The sequence below is a fragment of the Cotesia glomerata genome, linkage group LG10 (assembly GCF_020080835.1).
Source record: "Cotesia glomerata isolate CgM1 linkage group LG10, MPM_Cglom_v2.3, whole genome shotgun sequence".
NCBI lineage: Eukaryota > Metazoa > Arthropoda > Insecta > Hymenoptera > Braconidae > Cotesia > Cotesia glomerata.
In genome coordinates this window covers 4,611,487-4,630,852 of record NC_058167.1, presented here as the reverse complement: position 1 = coordinate 4,630,852, position 19,366 = coordinate 4,611,487, and the positions used below count along the sequence as shown (strand labels likewise).

Here is a 19,366-nt window from a genome sequence, read left to right as displayed (position 1 = left end):
AATTGATCTTCTCTTATAGTCCTCTCTAATGAAGATAATTCTTTATTTATAAAATCACGCATAAATTTCAATGTTATTACATCATTATCTTTCACTGGTTCTCCAACTTCACATAATCTTTTGTTTTCTAAATCAAATTGCCCATCAGAATTTATTTTAAATCCTCTTCCTGGAGCTCCTGGAGGTCCACTAACAACTGCTACCGCTTTCAAAGAACGTCCAAATATATCAATACTCATTTTTTTTTATTGTTCAGTTCACTTCAACAGTTCACAAACTAATGGTGAAATTTCTGAAATATTACTTCTAATATATAATTTCAGCCTCTCTTAATTCTTCAATAATCGAAATAATTTCATTAGTATGACTGGTATTACCAACTGATTGAGAGGCCATTAATAGGCGTAATCTTTCAACCAGTTCATTAGGATCATCCCAGTATACATAATCCATATTTCTATTTTTCTTTTTTACTATCATGTGGCTAGGTAAACCTCCACCTTTCGAAAAGTTTGGATGTCTTTTTGCTAGGAATTCAACAACATAATTTTGGAACTTGGGTGACGGATCATTGAAAATACTTGTATTCGGCTTGTAATTTTTCCAATACATATTCGTTCTTTCAACAATATCTAAGTAGTATTTCTTATCATTCTGTGTTACTACAGAATCTTGAGAATCTTTTTTGAATAATAATTCCAATAAACCATGAGTCATGGGATAAACTTTGTCTTGAACATTAATTTCATCTTTGTTGAAATAAATATTTGAATTTCCAATGTACATTGCTTTATTTCTTTTGCGAACACCATACCTGAAATCATTCTCTTTGTGATTTCGATTTAATTTTTGTATGTAAGTTTTTAATAAATGATCCGTTTTGGCAGGAGTACTTGAAGCTAGTGGTTCTGTGGATCGATACTGTCTGTTGCTATTAATGAAACTTTCATCATCAGAGATCAGACTATCAAAGTCATCTGGTTGTTGGTCTGAGTTTTCATTTTTTGTTTCTTCTTTTATCTCTTTTTTTATATATTCTTGTTTAATTTTCCGCTCTGATGATTCAATAAGAGTTTTCAATGGTGTGACTATCGGCTTGAACATTTCATCCATGGCTTTTTCAGCTGTATCTTTTCCTAACTTTAAGAGTTTATGTTTGCGTCGGATTGCATCACTTGCCTGGGAGATTTGATGTAAAACATCCTTTTGTTTTAAAATATCCTCCGACTTCATGTTGATTTAACAAGCTACTTAACATGTATGATTATTATTTATCCGATACAGGTTAATTTATACTAATGAAACAGTCAAAACCCTTACGATACCTATCAAATAAATGATAGTCACACTCATAAACACCATTGATTTGATATTCATTAGTAATCTTGGTGACACAAAATTCCTTGACTGAAAATGAACCGTTAGGCATAATATAACCGGTAAAATCAATTAAGTATTCCATATTTCACTTTTTTTAATTGGTTAATTAAAGAATTATAAGTATAGCCTCAATTGGTGGACTATCCGGATTGTCTTCGAAATATTTATAGCTCGTTACTAAAAAGTTTTTAAAATGATAAGATGTTACTTTAACTTTCCTATCACCAATATAACATTCTTCCACTATACAAACAACGCTTTCCGTAGAAATTTCCAAATCACAAAAAAATTCTCTAGATGTTTCACTAGAAGCTTCACTCAGAGCTTCGATAGAAGCTTCACTTGAAGTTTCACTATCACTGGATGAAGCACTTACTTCGTCGAACTCGATTTGCGCAGAATGACCACATAAATCGTCACATGAAAGAAGTCTGAAATGAATTAAAATTTTTATAAACAAAATACGTAAATTTTTAATATATAATTAATGATTTTAAAAAATTACCTCAATCTTTTACGGTTCATTGTAGAGTTACTGATGAATGAAACGTAATTCTAGTTTTTGAAACTTCTGTGTAATTTCTAACAGTTTTTGGTTTAAATTATGATTATCCACACAGTTTAAACAAGATACTTTTGTATATGCAGTCTTAAGTAAATCGTCAATTAAATTTAGTTTATCCACACAATGAGAACAAGATACTTTTGTATGCGCAGTTTTAACTAAGTTGTCTCTAATTTCTATTAGTTTCTTGGTTATTTCAAGTCTATCAGCACAATTCGAACAGTTCACTTTTTCGCGAGCAGCTTTGATCACCTCTAAATTTTTATGCAAATCAATAATTTTCCCCACAAATATCCCGATATCCTCAGGTGGAATGTCACCAAAATAACTTTCTATTAAATCGTCAAAATCGTCCCAGTAAGGTGATTGACTTCTGAGAAAGGCGATTTCGATATCAGTCAATTTATCCATGGATTACACAACTGAATCGAGTAACTGTAGGCAGAGGACTGAAATTTGGAGGCAAGTAAGTATAACTCCCCACCAACGATCCCCTCCCAACGACGACAACACCAAAAACAGGTTTAAACTTGTCGGATGACGTAAAAACGTGACGTAATCGAGAGAGGAGAGGCTAAAAAACGTTAAAATTCAGAAAAAACTCTTACCCCACGTCGATAAAACAGAAAATCTATTCGGTATTAAACCGACTGTAGATAACATAGATCACCAATTGACATCAAACTTACCTCAAATCGATAAATAAACTTCAATACCTCCATTTCATCCCACCAGAGCGGCGTAAGTATCGATCTTTCTCGCATATACTTATACCACAAGTCATTTGAATATATATAAAATTTATCATCGCATCAAATAAGTGCATATCACATCAACACCAAAGCTGATACACACAGCCAAAGAGTATCAGCTCTGCTGTTGGGGTGGTAGCATTTTGACCTCAATGAAATCAATCAACAAATCGATGATAATCCCCCAACAGTCGGTAAAAATCAATCACCAAATCGATGATAACCCCCCAACAGTCGGTAAATAAAACCGACCAACAAATCGATGATAATCCCCCAACAGTCGGTAAAAATCAATCACCAAATCGATGATAATTCCCCAACAGTCGGTAAAAAAAACCGACCAACAAATCGATGATAATCCCCTAACAGTCGGTAAGCAGAGCACAAAAACCCACCATCGGTATCGCAGAAACTCCACAAACAACCGTCGATAAGGCAGAAATCCAATGTCAGTACCGCAGAAATCTACTTTATAGGGGCATCAAACCGACCTTGTTTAGCTACTCATGTAAACTGTTTTTTCGGCTCGTGAAAAATTGTATAATAATATTTCAATTTTTGAATTAATTGATGAAGTTTGAATTGTAGTAGTTGTATATACTTATACTTTATAATCCTCAACTTTTTTTATAGTAATATAATAGTTTATTTATTTGTTATTTACTATTAATTATTTTAAAATTATATAGGGTCAATTGAACCAGCAGCCCCGGGGACGATTGAACCATACGGAGAAGCATGGGACATGCGCGCGCATCTTGACTCTACGTGAAAAATACTCATGGAAATAACCTAATAATTTTATAAACTGAATTTATAATGAAAATTATTTTTAAATTGATTTTTAATTTATTTAATATAATATATGTGCATTAAAAATGTGCAACAGTAATATGAGTAAGTAACAATTAATATATTATTTATTAAAAGTTCGGGTTTGAGTTTTAAATATTATTGGTTCAATTGACCCCAAGCAGTGGTTCAATTGCCCCCGAGCGAGGGTCAATTGAACCATTCGACGCGTTTGGATAAATTATTAATTTTTAAAAACTCACGTTGTTTATTGACAAATTTATGTATTGATAATAATAGTAGACTTAATAAACTACCATTCCAAGAAAAAAAAATTAGGAAAACGGTTGACCCTGAAGGCCATCCCTGCAACTTCCCGCTAATTTCATATTTAAGCGCTCAAAATTACACTTACTACGGTTTTGAGCTCTTCGAGCTCAAAAATATAATTTTCGTGTCATTTTGAGCTCTCCGAGCTCAAAAATCTGGTGAAAGTTTAATAAAACACTATTTCTTAAATTTTAAAACCGCAATAACTTCTAAATGAATAAACCGATTTTCACGCGGTTGGTGGCATTCTACGCAGTTTTTCAGGCTTCATAAGAATCTTCAAGTTTTAATGTATTACCCTCGCCAGAGTCGTTTTGTTAGGATTTTTTTTAAACTTTGGTAGGTTAATATTTATATAATTCTGCATCGATTGGCGCAATTTGTGAATTTTTGACTATCTAGTTTTCGAGATATTTAATTTCAAAGTTTGAGTTTTGAACGCTCTTATATATTACGGTATACGGGATATCAAAAAGCTTACCTACAAACATTTTTATATCTCAGAAACTTTTCTTTGGATCTTTTTAAAAAACTTGAGTAACGTTAACTAACAACTAAACAATTCTTAAAAAAACAATTCATTGATAATTACCACACAGTTTCAGAGATATTTATTAATAAGTAATGAAAAATTTACCAGACTTTAGCCGAGGAGGGGATACGTTATTAAAGCTGTGGCAACAGCGCAAGTTTTGTGAGCCGTGAAAGAAGTATGAGACGCGCATGCGCTGACAAATTTGAAAAGTTTAATTTACGTTAGGTGTAATATTATAGTTATTAATTTTATTTATTAAAAAAAGAATAACAATGATTATTTTATGAAAATAAGTATTTTTCTATATTTATAAAAATTCAAAAAGTTATCAGTTTTAATATAATAATATTTATTAATCTTTTATAAGTTATAAAAATAATAGTCAGATGAAAAAATAAAAAAAATACTAAAATTTAAAATCAGTTAATACATCATCATAAAAAGATTAGTTACTGATTTTTCTGAAAAAACAAAACAATATTGTCAATTATTTTTTTTTCTATTTGTTATTTGCATAGTTATTTTCATACTTGCTAGATATTTCTGACATTTTTAAGGACTTTTTTTATGAATCGTCCTTTATAAGTCAATTTTTCAGACATTGTAATTATATTTCTGAATAAATGTATGTAAACAAATAAATAAACGCATGTGTCAAAACAGAGGTTAATCTACAGTTAGTCCAAAACACTACAGTATAACCGCTATAAAATGTCTCAACGCTCACACAGTGTTGCCAGACTTTTCAAACGATCAGTTTCTCGTTGGTGATTGGCTGAAATAAGTACATAAACAGCAAAAAGTTTTAGGCTTGTCAATAATGACTATCCAGTATGTGTAACATACAATCTAGCATAAACTTTTGCCAACGAAAGTCGCGAGGGTAATACCTTAATCGATCGAAGTAGGAATTTCGATGTAATTCCGAAAAAACATTTTTTTCGGTTTTTTTTCGACGACGATAACTCACGAACGAATCAACCGATTTTGACCGGGATAGTGGCGATCGACGTGGTTTTTTAAAGTTAAGAGCTGATTAGTTTTTGGTATTGATCAGTAAAGCCGTTTAAAAGTAATTAAAAAAAGCCACATTTCAAAAATTTTTTTTTTGTAGTTTTTTTGAGATTTCTCAAAATCTACCGGTTCGAAACGGTCCAAATTGTATTCAAAATAAGTTTCGTCAAACCCTTTCGAATGGCACCAACCGCGATGAAATCGGTCGAGCCGTTCAAAAGTTATGAGAGATTTACATTCGGCCACATAGACACATACATACACACACACACACACACACACACACACACACACACACACACACACACACACACACACACACACACACACACACACACACACATACATACATACATACATACATACATACGGACATCACCACGGAAACATTCGGGCAGGCTTCCTAGGACCTCAAAACGTCAACATCCGTTGAAAACTCGATTTTCGAAAAACGGGGTAAAACCAATAACTTCCCGATTTTTGAAAATTTTTAATTTTCTTAGCGGGAAGTTAAAAAATTATTATTTAGTTTTAATTAGAATAGTGAAAAATTACTAAACTTTTTTTGGTTCAATTGACCCCCTCCTCCCCTACTGATTCTATTTAATTACAGGCCCTTACGAAGAATGCGGTTAAAAGAGGAGCAATAAAAAGACTCAGTAAAAAGAACACAAACGTTCGAACGGACACTGACACTGCTGTTGAAGATATTTTGAGAAAGCTAATGGCTTTGCCATATTTACCGGCTGAATTTATACCTCAGGCTTTCGAGAATATTGTACTTAATGTATTAAATTCAGAAGATAACAGTGTATTTCTTCGCCTTGAGAAATTCATCGATTATTTCATGAATCAATGGCTGGTTCGTCGACCGCCAACTGAATGGTAACTATTTAATGCCATAAGGAAGACCAACAATTCCATCGAATCCTTCAACAGACAGTTAAATTCGTTTTTTGGCAAACATCCGACAGTTTGGGTTTTTTCAAGTACTTCTTTTGTTATACTTTTTCAAATAATATATTACACACCTAGGAAAGTAAAGTAAGAAATGTCTCAGATCACATGTAATTGTTGTTCGAGGCGAAGCCGAGGTCAATTAACATGTGATCTGAGGCTTTCTTATTTACTGCCCGTGGTGTGTATACTATTTTTCTCCTCGACGGAGGCGGAAAGCAACATTTTCGTTTAGCGCAGCGGGAGGAAAATTGACGTTTTCCGCCCGGAGGTGAGAGAAAACATTTTTCTAGTATAGTGTAAATAGCATATTACACACCATGGGCAGTAAATAAGAAAGCCTCAAATCACATGTTTATTGACCTCGGCTTCGCCTCGGACAACAATTACATGTGATCTGAGACATTTCTTATTTTACTGCCCTAGATGTGTAATATACTATTTTGACCCACCCTAATAAATATATTCATAATTCACCACCAAAATTTCAGATCAATTCACCACACCTTTTTTGAGTAATTAATTTTCGAAATTGCATCTTTTATTGCTCTGAAATTTTGGTGATGAATTATTAATATATTTATCGTTTGATAAAAAAAAATTTCATGATTTTCTCGAAATATGTCTTCCAGTCCCTAACTACCTTAAATTCCCCTTTTTTTTTTACTTTTCGTGTGTAACCAGACAAAAGTGATAGAAAATGTAAAGAAAAATATCGGAATTTAGCTTATCGGCTAAAGATTTTGAGTAGATTTTCAAACTGAATTAACAATAAGTAATGGTTATTTTTTTGCTCTTAAAGTTCATTGTACACAGAAAAAAAGGTTCACTTCAGCCAAGAAAATATTGTTCTTCCTAATTATTTTCTTGAGCGAAAAAAATTTTTTTTTTTGACACAAGAAATTTCACTTATTCCAACAAAATTAATTCTCTTGCTTTAAGAAATACGTATCTTGATTCAAAAAAATTTATTTAAGTCAAGAAAATCATGTTGTTTTGAGAAAATTCAGCCTGTTGCTCCAAAAAATTTAGTTCTTGATAGAAGTTAATTTTCTTGTCTTGAGAAAATTTCTCTCTTGCTCCAAAAAATTAAATATAAAAATAGAAGTTAATTTTCGTTAATATTTTTGTTGATTGACATGTCAAATAGGAAGATCAAATAATATTGAATCATTTTTAACTTTTCGCTAAGAAAATCAATGATTTTCGGAAAATCGAGAAATTATTGTTTTTACCCCGTTTTACAAAAATCGAAGTTTCAACAGATCTCGACGTTTTAAAGCCCTAAAAAGTTTTCCTGACTATTTTTACGATGATGTCCGTACGTCTGTGTGTGTGTGTGTTTTTTTTTTTGTTTTAAGGGGGGGGGGAATCCTTTTTACGGATTCTAGGCATAGTTGTTTGGCCTGGATATGTGGCGACTCGATGCAGTGTCATACTAAAACTCGACGCTAGCGCCCCTAACCACTAAACCCTAAACCCCTTTTCCTCTTTCCCCTAATCCCTCATGGAAACCGCCGTTAGGCATTACTTCGTGAGGGGAGGATCTAGCTACTGCTCTTTCTTCTGGTAGCTAAGGTGTTATTTTACCTTTCATCTAGTTGTTGTCATTTGCTCTTCTTCTTTCAATAGAACGCAAGTCTATGAGGACTTCTGTTGCAAATGTGCTGATGGCGTTCCAGGAGGCTCTTGATGACAACATTGCTTCTACTATTGTCTCTGGTTGGATTTTCTTCTTTAGGATCATCTCCAGCTCATCTCGCTGTGGGTAAAATCGTGGGCACTCAAAGAAAACGTGCTCCGCGTCTTCATTGATTCCTGGGCAGGATGGGCACTCCGGAGAATCATCATGCTTGAAGCGGTGAAGATACGTCCGAAAACATCCATGCCCTGACAACAACTGCGTCAGATAGTAATTGACCTCGCCATGACTTCGGTTTAGCCAAACGTCGATCTTCGGTATGAGACGGTGTGTCCATCTTCCTGTTGTCGCGGCGTCCCACTGCGATTGCCATCGTGCGATGCTGTTCTGCCGTTCTTTAGCTCTGAGTTTCTCGGCACTTAGTGTGGTTGTCCTCTTTCGTTGGTAAAGGTTCCGTCTTTCCTCAGCTAGGACTCTGAGCGGCAAAGTTCCAGAAATGACACACACTGCTTCCTCTGATATTGTTCGAAAGGCGCTGGCTACTCTTAGCGCGCTCAGTCGGTAAACTGGACATGCTTTCCTCCATGATTCTTAGATCTCAAGTGCGTCGGCCCAAATGGATATACCATATGTGAGGACCGATGTAACTACTGATGATAGCAATGACCTCCTTGTCTGCTTCGGGCCACCGATGTTGGGCATCAATCGTACTAGGTTAGCTACTACTGCTGATGCTTTGGCGGCCACGTGTTCAACTTGTAGTTTGAAGTTAAGTCGGGCATCGAGCATCACTCCCAGATATCGAATGAATGGTTGGGATGTGATTTCTTGGTCTCCGACGTTTAGATTGATCGTTTCCACCACTTTTCTGCTAGTGATAAGTACAGCCTCGGTCTTCTGTTTAGCCAGTTGTAGATTTACTGTGTCCATCCACTGGTTAATTCGCTCAAAGGTGATAGCGAACATATGTTTTATCTCATCAAGATGCTTGGCGACGATTACTACGGCTACGTCGTCCGCGTACGCTACCAGTTTGACATTTCTTGGTAGTTTCAGTCTCAGCAATCCGTTGTACATGACATTCCAGAGAAGTGGACCGAGAACAGAACCCTGCGGTACACCTCCAGTAACATCATACTCCTTTGGACCATTCTTCGTGTCATATCTCAGGACTCTATCTGTGAAGTAGCTAGCGACTATCCTTCGTAGGTATCCTGGTACGTTCATCTCTTGAAGGGCTTGCATAATGCAATCCCAGTTGGCGGAGTTGAAGGCATTTTTTATGTCTAAAGTTGCCACCAGGCAATATTTCTTCGTTCCCCCCTTCCATCTGGTACTGGCGATTGCGTCTTTGGCTTGCCGACAACCAGGTTGATCGCGTCCAGGGTTGATCGTCCTTTCCGAAATCCGTACTGATTGTCTGCTAAGAGTGGATCGACAACTGCTTCTATCCTTTGGTGGATTATACGTTCTAGTATCTTACCGGCTGTATCCAGCATGCAGAGTGGACGATAAGATGACGGTTCTTCCGGTGGCTTTTTCCCTTTAGGAAGTAGTACCAGCCGTTGTTGTTTCCACTTCCGAGGAAAAATCCCTTCCTTCAAGCAGATGTTGTAGACGTCGAGGAATAACGCTGGCGCTGGTTTAATAGATGTTTTCAAGGCAATATTAGGGATTCCGTCCAATCCCGGTGCTTTATTATTCCCGACGCGGTTACAAGCTTCCATCAGTTCTTCTTTCGTGACAGGTGGAATATCATTCAGTTCGTCCTGTGTCAACAGATAGTTGAAAACGCGCTGTCGTGGAAACAGCGCAGTCACGATCTTCTGTAAGAGTTGAGGACACGTAGGAGACGGCATTGAATGATATTTTAGGTGTGCAATGACTACCTTGTAAGGTCTACCCCACAAGTCTTTGTCCACCTCGTTGATTAGCTCTTTCCAGCAGTTCTTCTTGCTATCCTTGATGGCTTTGTTTAAATGTCGACGAGCTTTCTTGTATTCTGCGACTAGTTCCGCTGAGTCAGGCCACCGATAACCACGCTGAGATATTCTTCTTTTCTTGAGACACTCTTTTCGTAGGAAGCTGATGTGTTCGTTCCACCAGTGCACCGAAGGTCTTTGGTTCATGCCCCGTTTACGGGGCATGCAGGTGTCGCAAGCCTGGGTCACTCTCTTCATCAAGTCCTTGGTCATTTCTTCTGCAGATCCAGTAGTAAGCGGTTCACTATTTAGGGCAGCTGCTAGAGCACCTGGGTCAAAGGATTTCACCTTCCACCCAACGATGTCAAGTTTCTTAGCCGGTCTTCTAGGATTCTAGTCCTTTGATACTTCCTAGAGAATCGCATTGTGATCGCTGGCCGTGTAGATCTCCATCACCTTCCAGTCGTAGTTTCCTCTGATGAGGCTGCTGCTGACAAAAGTAAGATCCACAATAGAACTTGCGTCTCCTTTAGTGTACGTCGGCGCATCGCCGCTGTTTAACAATACTACATCTAACGTAGAAAAAGCTTCCAGTAGTTCTTTACCTTGAGCGTTGGTGTGTTTGCTGCCCCAGTCCACTGCCCAGGCGTTGAAGTCTCCAGCTATTGCCACTGGGTAGTACTGCTTCGCGTCCTCCGTCAGTCGATCCAGAAAGAGGCTAGGTGGTGCGTAGCAGCTGTAAAAGCGGATGCCATCTACCGATGCTGCTACAAAGCCGGCGCTGCCATTGTTAACGACACTCTGGAAGGGGAGCTTGCGACAGGACCATGTGACAGCTTTTGTGGTGCAGTCAGTTTCCCATGGTTGGCCGCCGAGGTGTTTATACGGTTCCGATATAAGCACAAGGTCAAGCTTCTGTTCACGTACTGTCTGCATGAGCAAATCATGTGCCGCCTCACAGTCGTTGATGTTTAGCTGCAGTATTCTCATTTTCGTTTATCAATTATCTTCTTGAGTGCCTCTTGTTATACTGGGCATCTGCTTGTGCCGGCATGATGGGCGTTATTCTCTGTACCGGGTTGATCCGCACACAGTGCGCATTAAGCAGGCTTATTACATTCGGCGATTTTGTGTCCCTCTTCTCCACATTTAATGCAAAGTTTGGAGCGGTCGACTTCACTTGTGCACTGAACCGCACGGTATCCAAAATGCCAGCATTTATAACATCGGACTGGTCTTAGTACTGTTCTAATACGACAATTGGTCCAGCCGATCCTAATCTTGCCGTGTTCTCCTACCACTTTCTGCGCTACCGTTGCTGCCAGAGTCACCGACGCAATTTGTGTTCTGCTACGTAAGACTTTACGAATTTTAATGGCCTCTACTGTTATACCACAATCGTTTCCAGCTGCCTCTTGTAAAGCTGTTAGAATGTCATCTTTAGTTGTAGTATTATCAATATCGCGAATTTCCAGGTCTTCTTCAGGTCCTGTACTAATGACATTTGCGTCCTCCTTAAGTATTCCCGCGATAGTCTTCTGCAGGTCTTTACCTCTATCACTACTGCCTTTCGACAGCGTGATGAGAATGTTCCCTGTCGTGGTCCTGCGTATCTTCTCGACTGTGTTGCGGACCTGATCCGGGCGAACGTCCGCCTTGATCCGTGAAAGTATTTCCGAATACTTATCTTTGTTCGCTGGACGGATAATAAGTGCCTCCGGTCTCGTTGCTGTTCTTCTTGGCTTCTGGTTCGGCTTCGGTGGAGGCACCAGAGGTTTTTCTGGGGGCAGTTTCCTGCGCTCCTTCTTCTTGTCCTTTCTGGACTGCACCTTTTCCTAGCCTGGCTTCTTGTTCTGTTCACAAGAGTTTTGTGGAAGATCCTTAACCACTTCCTGCTTCTTGATGAGATGACCAGGTCCAAGGTCTTTCAGCTTCTTGGGAGTATGAAAAGCTCCGCCTTCGGGAGAACGAATTTTTCTTTTCAACTTCCTCAGGTTGCGGCCGTCTTGGTCAAAGGATTCAGTCTCTGCCGTTGTGATAGTTTCACTTTCTTCTTCAGCGACTGGTTCTCCGTCACCTTCGGCTCCAGTGTCCATCGTTTCTTCAACAACCACTTGACTGTTTCTCTCCGATGTAGCACAAGGGGTGCGGTGTAATGATGAGCGCCATTCTTCGTCCAGTTTTTTTAAACGTTGAAGCGCGTTCGCTACACTAGTCGTCTTGTTTTTTATCTCCTTGTGGATGTTGACTTTTGACTGAACGAAAACATTTAACTCGCTGGTCAGTTTCTCTAGGCGTTCCAACGCTTGTGACCGCTTCATTTCAGCGCTCGTTTCAATCGCTGCTTGTTGGGCATGTAGCCCGTTTCCACTCTTGTTTGTTTCCTGTGGGTTACTCATACTTTTTTGATTTACCAGCGCATCGTACGGAGTGGAGCGGGTTGTCATAACTAGGAACGGGTGTACCCTCGGAGATAGTACTCCTACCCCAGTTCCCTGAGGCCGAGCCGACACTTAGCCAGTCCCGGAATACACGGACGGACTAGACTCGCTCGGAGCGGTGAAGATTCCGATCTCTAACACTCACTGCGTACTTCCTGATCAAGGCCCGAAGTGGCTGGCTCCTGATCCACTGCTGCAACTTTCACCTCGGCAGAACAAGCTCACATCAGCCGTAGCCTGCATCGTCGGAAACTACGATACAGGTTCCGGACACTCCCAGTGAGTTACAGCAGGAACCAATCGTCTTGCTAGGTCAGTTAGTGTGACCAACCCATTAAAGGGGAGTTTTGTCCACGGGAGCTTATTTTGTTTGGTTATTTTGCTTGGCTCCTACCCGCTGTACCTCATCAACTAAGAGATTAAGTATCATCCAAGGACAGCGAGCGTTCTCCCATCCGCTCGGGGAGACGCGCCCGGTAGCAGTGTCTCTTCTGCCCCGAGTGTGTGTGTGTGTGTGTGTGTGTGTGTGTGTGTGTAAACCTCTCGTAACTTTTGAACGGCTTGACTGATTTCATCGTGGTTGGTGTCATTTGAAAGGGCTTTGCCAAACTTAGATTTCCTGTTAGTCGTAACTAATTCGGGCCGATAGATTTCGAGAAATTGCAAAAAAAGTAAAAAAAAAGTGAAAAAAAAGAGTTTTTTTTTCATTTTTTCAAAATATCTCCGAATTGGCTGAACCGATCGATCTCTAAAACTAATCATCACCTCTTAACCTTTAAAGCTCGCATCGATCGCCATCAAGTGCGTCAGAATCGGTTGATGCGTTCGTGAGATATCGTTGTCGAAAAAAATTGAAAAAAGTGTTTTTTTGTAATAACTCCGAAATTTTCTATCAGATCAATTTTTTTGTTCCAAATTTTTTTATAGAGCTCAAAAAACTACATCGATCTCCGCCAACCGCGTGAAAATCGGTTGATTCATTCAAAAGTTTTAGCTGTTTGAAAATTTTAAAAATTGTGTTTCATCGAACGTTGATAAGACTTTTGAGCTCGAAGAGCTGAAAAGCACAGGAAAGCTATCTCTTTGAACTTGGAGAGCTCAAAATAACTCATAAAGTGTATTTTTGAGCTCGAAGAGCTCAAAAACGTGATAAGTGCAATTTTAAGCGCCTAGGTATGGAATTAGCGGGAATTTGCAGGAATGGCCTTCAGGGTCAACCGTTTTCCTAATTTTTTTTTATTCGATATGTATAATTGCACACAAAAATAATATAAAGTGGGTATCAAATATTCAAGAGAAAAATTTTCTCAAGGTGAGAAAATTTTTTTCTCAGCTGAAGTAGGTGGCGCTGCTTCCCTAAAGTATCTAAAAATCCTGATCACATATAAAAATTTATTGTATCAAGTATTTATGATAATTTGAATTAAGAAAAAATGACTTCTACCAAGAATAGAATTTAAAGAAAAATTTTTACTTCGGCCAACACAACTTCGGTCTTCCTTAGGCGGCCGAAAATTTTCTTGAGCCAAGAATTTTGTTCTCCAGTCAAGAAATTTTTCTTTCTGTGTAATAGAGACTGAATGTTTCTATTATAACTTCTGCATGCAATTATTAACCTTTTATCCTTTGGAAGTTGATCTTACAGAACATTAATAACAAACTATTTTTTATAAAATAAGAGGAAAAATTCAATGAAGGCAAATGTGCATGTCTTAAGGTAGTTTGGTCATGAGAGCAACATTTCAAGAAACCTTCCAAATTTATAATATAAGTAATTAAATGCATAATGCACATGCTGTTAGAATTTGGAGACGATTTACCACTTCTAATCAAAGATAATTGCAATTGAAAATGACATTTCTACACAAGCGATATGGGAAAAGAGAAAGAAAACCGCGAAGTTGTATTATTTTTGTATTGAAGAAATTTTAAGAATTTCACGAAAAACTAATATTACTTAGATTAATACATGTATAATTTCCTTAGAAAAGTGTGAAATTCCCTACCTCATAGTTTTTGAAAAATCATTGATAAACTAGTAAATTAAACAAATAAAGTCATACGTGGAAGTAAATGAGCAATAGCCCGTAAGAGATGCAACACTAGCGAATGAAAAAGATAGCAGTAGCATAAACTATTGATTGGGAAAAAACTACCTTAAGCGCTCATGCTATCTAAATCTAGAAAATAATTTTTCGTCCTAGGCGGACGTATGGTTTTTACGTGCAGACGATACTCAATCTGTAAATAATACGCGTACACGCCAGTATCTATTAGGCTGTATAGAACTTTATACAGTTCAGGACAATGCCACGCATGCGTCACCAATCTCTATACAGCCGACTAGTTTACGTTTTAACTGTCATTTTAATTAAAAAGCGCATCTATGACTAACTTCAAGACTTTCATGTGTTTTTATTTGAAGGATTAGGAGGTTATGGCGTCGTACGCTATTTATTTATAAATTGAGTACCCCCGGAACGTTAAAACCCGCATACGTCTGCCATAAGACGAAAAATTTTTAAGCACCATGAGCAAGCCACGCGCAAATACGGTCGAGATGATAATTATTTGCAGCAGGGATATAAAGCCTCGGCCCTATCGGGCCTCAACCTATACTATCCCTGCTGAAAATATTTCTCACCTCGACTGTATAAAGAGGGCACACGGCTATTTACGCGTGGCTCGCTCAAGGTACATAAATAACTATTAAAGTTAGCAAAAGAGATAAATTTTTCTAAATAATGCAAAAAACTAAAGTTTTATGCATAAAAAGCTGAACTAAGTTATTCCTAACTGAAAGAAAAGTCCTAAATTTTTCGAAATTTTTCGATGATGGCTTCGCATCATTCCTGTTTAAAAATATTGACTGAAAAGAATGAAAAATGATGAAATTCAAATTCTCTTCAATAATTTCAATTCTTTTGTTTGTATATATAGAGTCTATGGGTGTGCCAAAATGTAACTTCCGTGGAGAACCTTTTAAAATTGGAATTTTAAGTTCTACTTTTAACAGCAGCTGTGTTTGGGCATTTCCTGAGATATTTCGGAGTGAGAGGATTCATTTGATTATTTATAGGATTTTTAACAGGAGATTTAATTAGGCACTTCCGGCCAAATTTTGAATTTTCACCGGAAATGCCTAAACTAAGCTTCTGTTAAAAAATTCTATGAAAATCAAATACTTCGTCTCACCCCAAAATATCTTAGGGAATGCCCAAACACAGCCCCTTTTGAAAGCAGAACTCAAAATTCCAATTTTAAAAGGTTCTCCACGGGAGTTACATTTTGGCACACCCTAATATAGACATACAGTTTGCATGGAGTGACCGCTTCTCAATTCTTTTCAATCAGTATCTTTAACCAGGGATGAGTCATGCAATTCGTCCTTGGATAAATAAGTATAATTTTAACTAATATCTTTCAGCAAGACTCAGAGAAAAACAGACAGATATTTATGATGATTATTTGGCAGTATTGGATAACAAAAAGCGTCAATCTCGTCAAATTGAAAATATGGAAAAAACGAAAGAGATTTTGAATTTAAGTGAACAATTAAAATTGAAGCTAATTACACCAACTCACTTTCTTGCATTTATTGAAAAATTTATTGATTTTGGCAGAACGGTTGATTGTAAGTAAAAAAAAAATTATTATATTTCAAGGGGTTACATGGGTTTCACGGTTTCAAAAAATAGATATTTTTAGATAGTTTTTTTATTCTTTTATTAAACTCTACAATATCTCTAGAATATCGTCCTAAAGTTTCAAATCGATTCGAATAATAGTTTCAGAAATAGAGTTTTAAAAAGTTGCGCAATCAAGGTGCTGTGTATTGTCACTCAAAACTTTAAACGCGTTTTTCTCAAAACTATGTTTTCAAAGACGGTTGTCAAGATTTCTCGATAATTGCTTAACCGATCTTGATGAATTTTCAGACAGTTCTTCGAGACATAATTTATAAGGTCTGGAATGAAGGATTATTTTTTTTATTATAACTATTTAGAAAAAAAAAAATGCCGCGAAATTTTAGCCAAATTTTTCATTTTTTAGTAAAAACCTCTGTCGTAAATCCAATTTTCATTTTTTTTTTTTTTTTTACTTCAAATGATCCTGCTTATAGTAATATGCAAAGAATTTTTTTTATATACTGTTCCTCATTCTTGTGTAGCACAGTAACCCGTCATGTTTCATTTTTTCCGTGTGATTAATTATTAGCCTTTAAAAAAAAAAAAAATTATTAGATCAGTAAAAATAGTGACTTTTCAACACATTTTATTTAAAAAGATTTTTGGGAACCATTGAAAACAGTAATTTTGAATAAATCATTTTAAAAAGACCGATCTTCATTATCTTTATGAGTCAAACTTCCAATAACCCGTTCAAAATAAAAAGACTTGATTCATTTTTGTACGTCAGGCACAGTTCCAAAAAAATACTATCGATATTACAAAAATCTGTGCTTTGATTAAAGTAACAACTGATGAATTTGTTTTAAGATTAAAGTATTTTTTCAAAGTTTAGATTTACAAGCAATATATATTTATTATTTTTTACTTTCAGAAGCAAAAGATAATGATAAAAAATTTTTACAAAACGTGCATTAATTCTTTTTTATAGTTTAATTTTCAATTTTCTTAAATTCTGATTAGTAAATTTTTTGAAAAGAAATATTCTCTTCTTTTCCAGTAAAACTGAATAAGACCCATCAACTCTTAATAACTCTTTAGAAAAATTCCAAATTGCAGGGAAAATTTGATTTTTCAAGAGTTTTTTCAGAGAACTATTTTCACAAGTATTCGTTCAAGAAGTTTTAATAACTCTGAATAATTCTTCTGGCAGAGTCCCAAATCTAGCAAAAATTTCGACTTTCTAAGTCAAATGAAAAATTTTTCTGATTAAATAAGACTTTTTCAGAATTTTTGAGAAAATAAAAAACTTTATGAACTATTATTCGTACTTATAAAATTTTTTTCACAATTATTTCAGAGAAATTTTTCCACAAGGGCAAACTTTTATTTTTTATATTTTTCTACAGATTATTTCGAGTTTTCTGAAACTAGTCCCGCAGAAACTTTTCAAGAAAATATTAGTGATAATAATAATGAGAATAATGAGTTAGAATCAAATTCTGATGTTGATGCTAATTTAAATGCAGCTGAGGAAGTGACTGCTGGAACTAGTGCTGGTGGTAGTGTTAATGAACAGATAGATGAGGATGATATGGTTGATAATGAAGATGATAATGACAGTGATGATGAAGGAGAAATTGAATTGACTGAGGAAGAAAAAAAAACGGAAAAAATGAATAAAAGAGAAATGTTTTTATGGAAAATGAAGAAAGGTAAAATTCTAATATCTTTCTGTATTCATAAAATCACGATCGTTCATTAAATCACCGCGTATTGTTGTTGTTTATTAAATTGTTAAAAAGAATTCGCGTTGCTGAAACTTTTGTGGCGGATCTCAAAATATACGCCCGCATGACTTTGCAAAACCCAATGGGCGTATAAAAAAATTTTTATAGGTCCAATCGTTTGAGAAATGTTTAAATTATTGAAAAAAAATTAGGAAAACGGTTGACCCTAAAGGCCATCTCTGCAACTTCCCACTAATTCCATACTTTAGCGCTCAGAATTGCACTTATGACGTTTTTCAGCTCTTCGAGCTCAAAAATATAATTTTCGTGTCATATTGTAAACTCTTGGGATCAAAAGTCTGATAGAGGTTTAATAAGATACTATTATTTGAATTTTCAAACCGCAATAACTTTCGAATAAATGAACCGATTTTCAAACGGTTGGCGGCATTCGACGCGGTTTTTCCGCGTGGATCCTCTTGAAGGATTTTTGAGTTTATATTAATCAAACAAGGAATTTCGAAGTCATTCCAAAAAAACACTTTTTTCGGTTTTCTTTCGACAACGATAACTCACGAACGAATCAACCGATTTCGACTAGACTAGCGGCGATCGACGTGATTTTTTTATGTTAAGATCTGATTAACTGATTTATGTTTTTTTTTTAAAGTTTTCTCAAAATCTGCCGGTTCGAATCGGTCTAAATCGTATTCAAAATCTAAGTTTGGTCAAGCCCTTTCGAATGGTGCCAACCACGATGAAATCGGTCAAGCCGTTGAAAAGTTATGAGAGGGTCACATCCATATACACACACACACACACACACACACACATACGGAAATCATCGCGGAAACATTCGGGGAAGCTTCCTAGGACCTCAAAACGTCTAGACCTTTCGCCACTATTTTTATAGCTGTATGCAAAATCAGGTTGATACGATTTTCCAACGAGTATTTACATAATTTGATGCTAGGAGACTGATTTTGTTAATTAAAAAGTTCTATGGTGGTCCAGTTTCTTGTTACAAACAATTTAATTGCTTAAACTTAAATTACAAGAAAACTGTAATTGATAGCTCTTAAATAATAACAAAATTAGCTTCTTTGTACTAAAATACATAAATAATGCCTGATTCATCTTTCGTCTATCTCTATTATTCATTAAGATAGCGCGTCTTAAAAAATACAAACTTTTTGACAGATCTGTTAGACCAAAAATTGCGCGCGCATCCACGGACCTGGCGAAAAGTATTTTTTAAGACGCTATATCTTAATAAATAATAGAGATAGACGAAAGATGATTCAAACATTATTCATCTATTTTGGTGCAAGAAAGCTAATTTTGTTATTATTTAAGAGCTATCAATTATAGTTTTCTTGTATTATTATTATTTTTGAGTTTTACTTGTATACCGTTATCTGGTTTTTACAAGGCTGATATCCGCACTTATCTCTACTCTTAATTGCGGCTGTGGACCGACTTGTGCCTTCTGTACCACATTTGCCCTGATCCTCACCACTCGGCTATTGGAACAGTAACATGGGAAAATCACAGAGAAAACCCATGTTAGTACAGTCGGAGCTGGGCTAAGTCTACAGTGATTGATAAGAAACTCTTCTTTACCGACCACTGGACCATTAGGCCCCTCTCCGAGTGTGCAGAGATCCCTCACGCTAG

The 19,366-nt window shown here is 36.5% G+C and overlaps 1 long non-coding RNA gene across 1 annotated transcript; it reads right to left on the bottom strand.

Annotated features, from left to right (window-relative positions):
* Positions 1 to 18,707: 18,707 nt before the first annotated feature.
* On the bottom strand, positions 18,708 to 19,059 carry LOC123273026. The gene is made up of 2 exons (XR_006511224.1): positions 18,807 to 19,059; positions 18,708 to 18,751 (listed from the first exon to the last, which is right to left on the bottom strand). It is a non-coding gene; the product is annotated as an uncharacterized LOC123273026 (long non-coding RNA).
* Between the last annotated feature and the right edge of the window lie 307 nt (positions 19,060 to 19,366).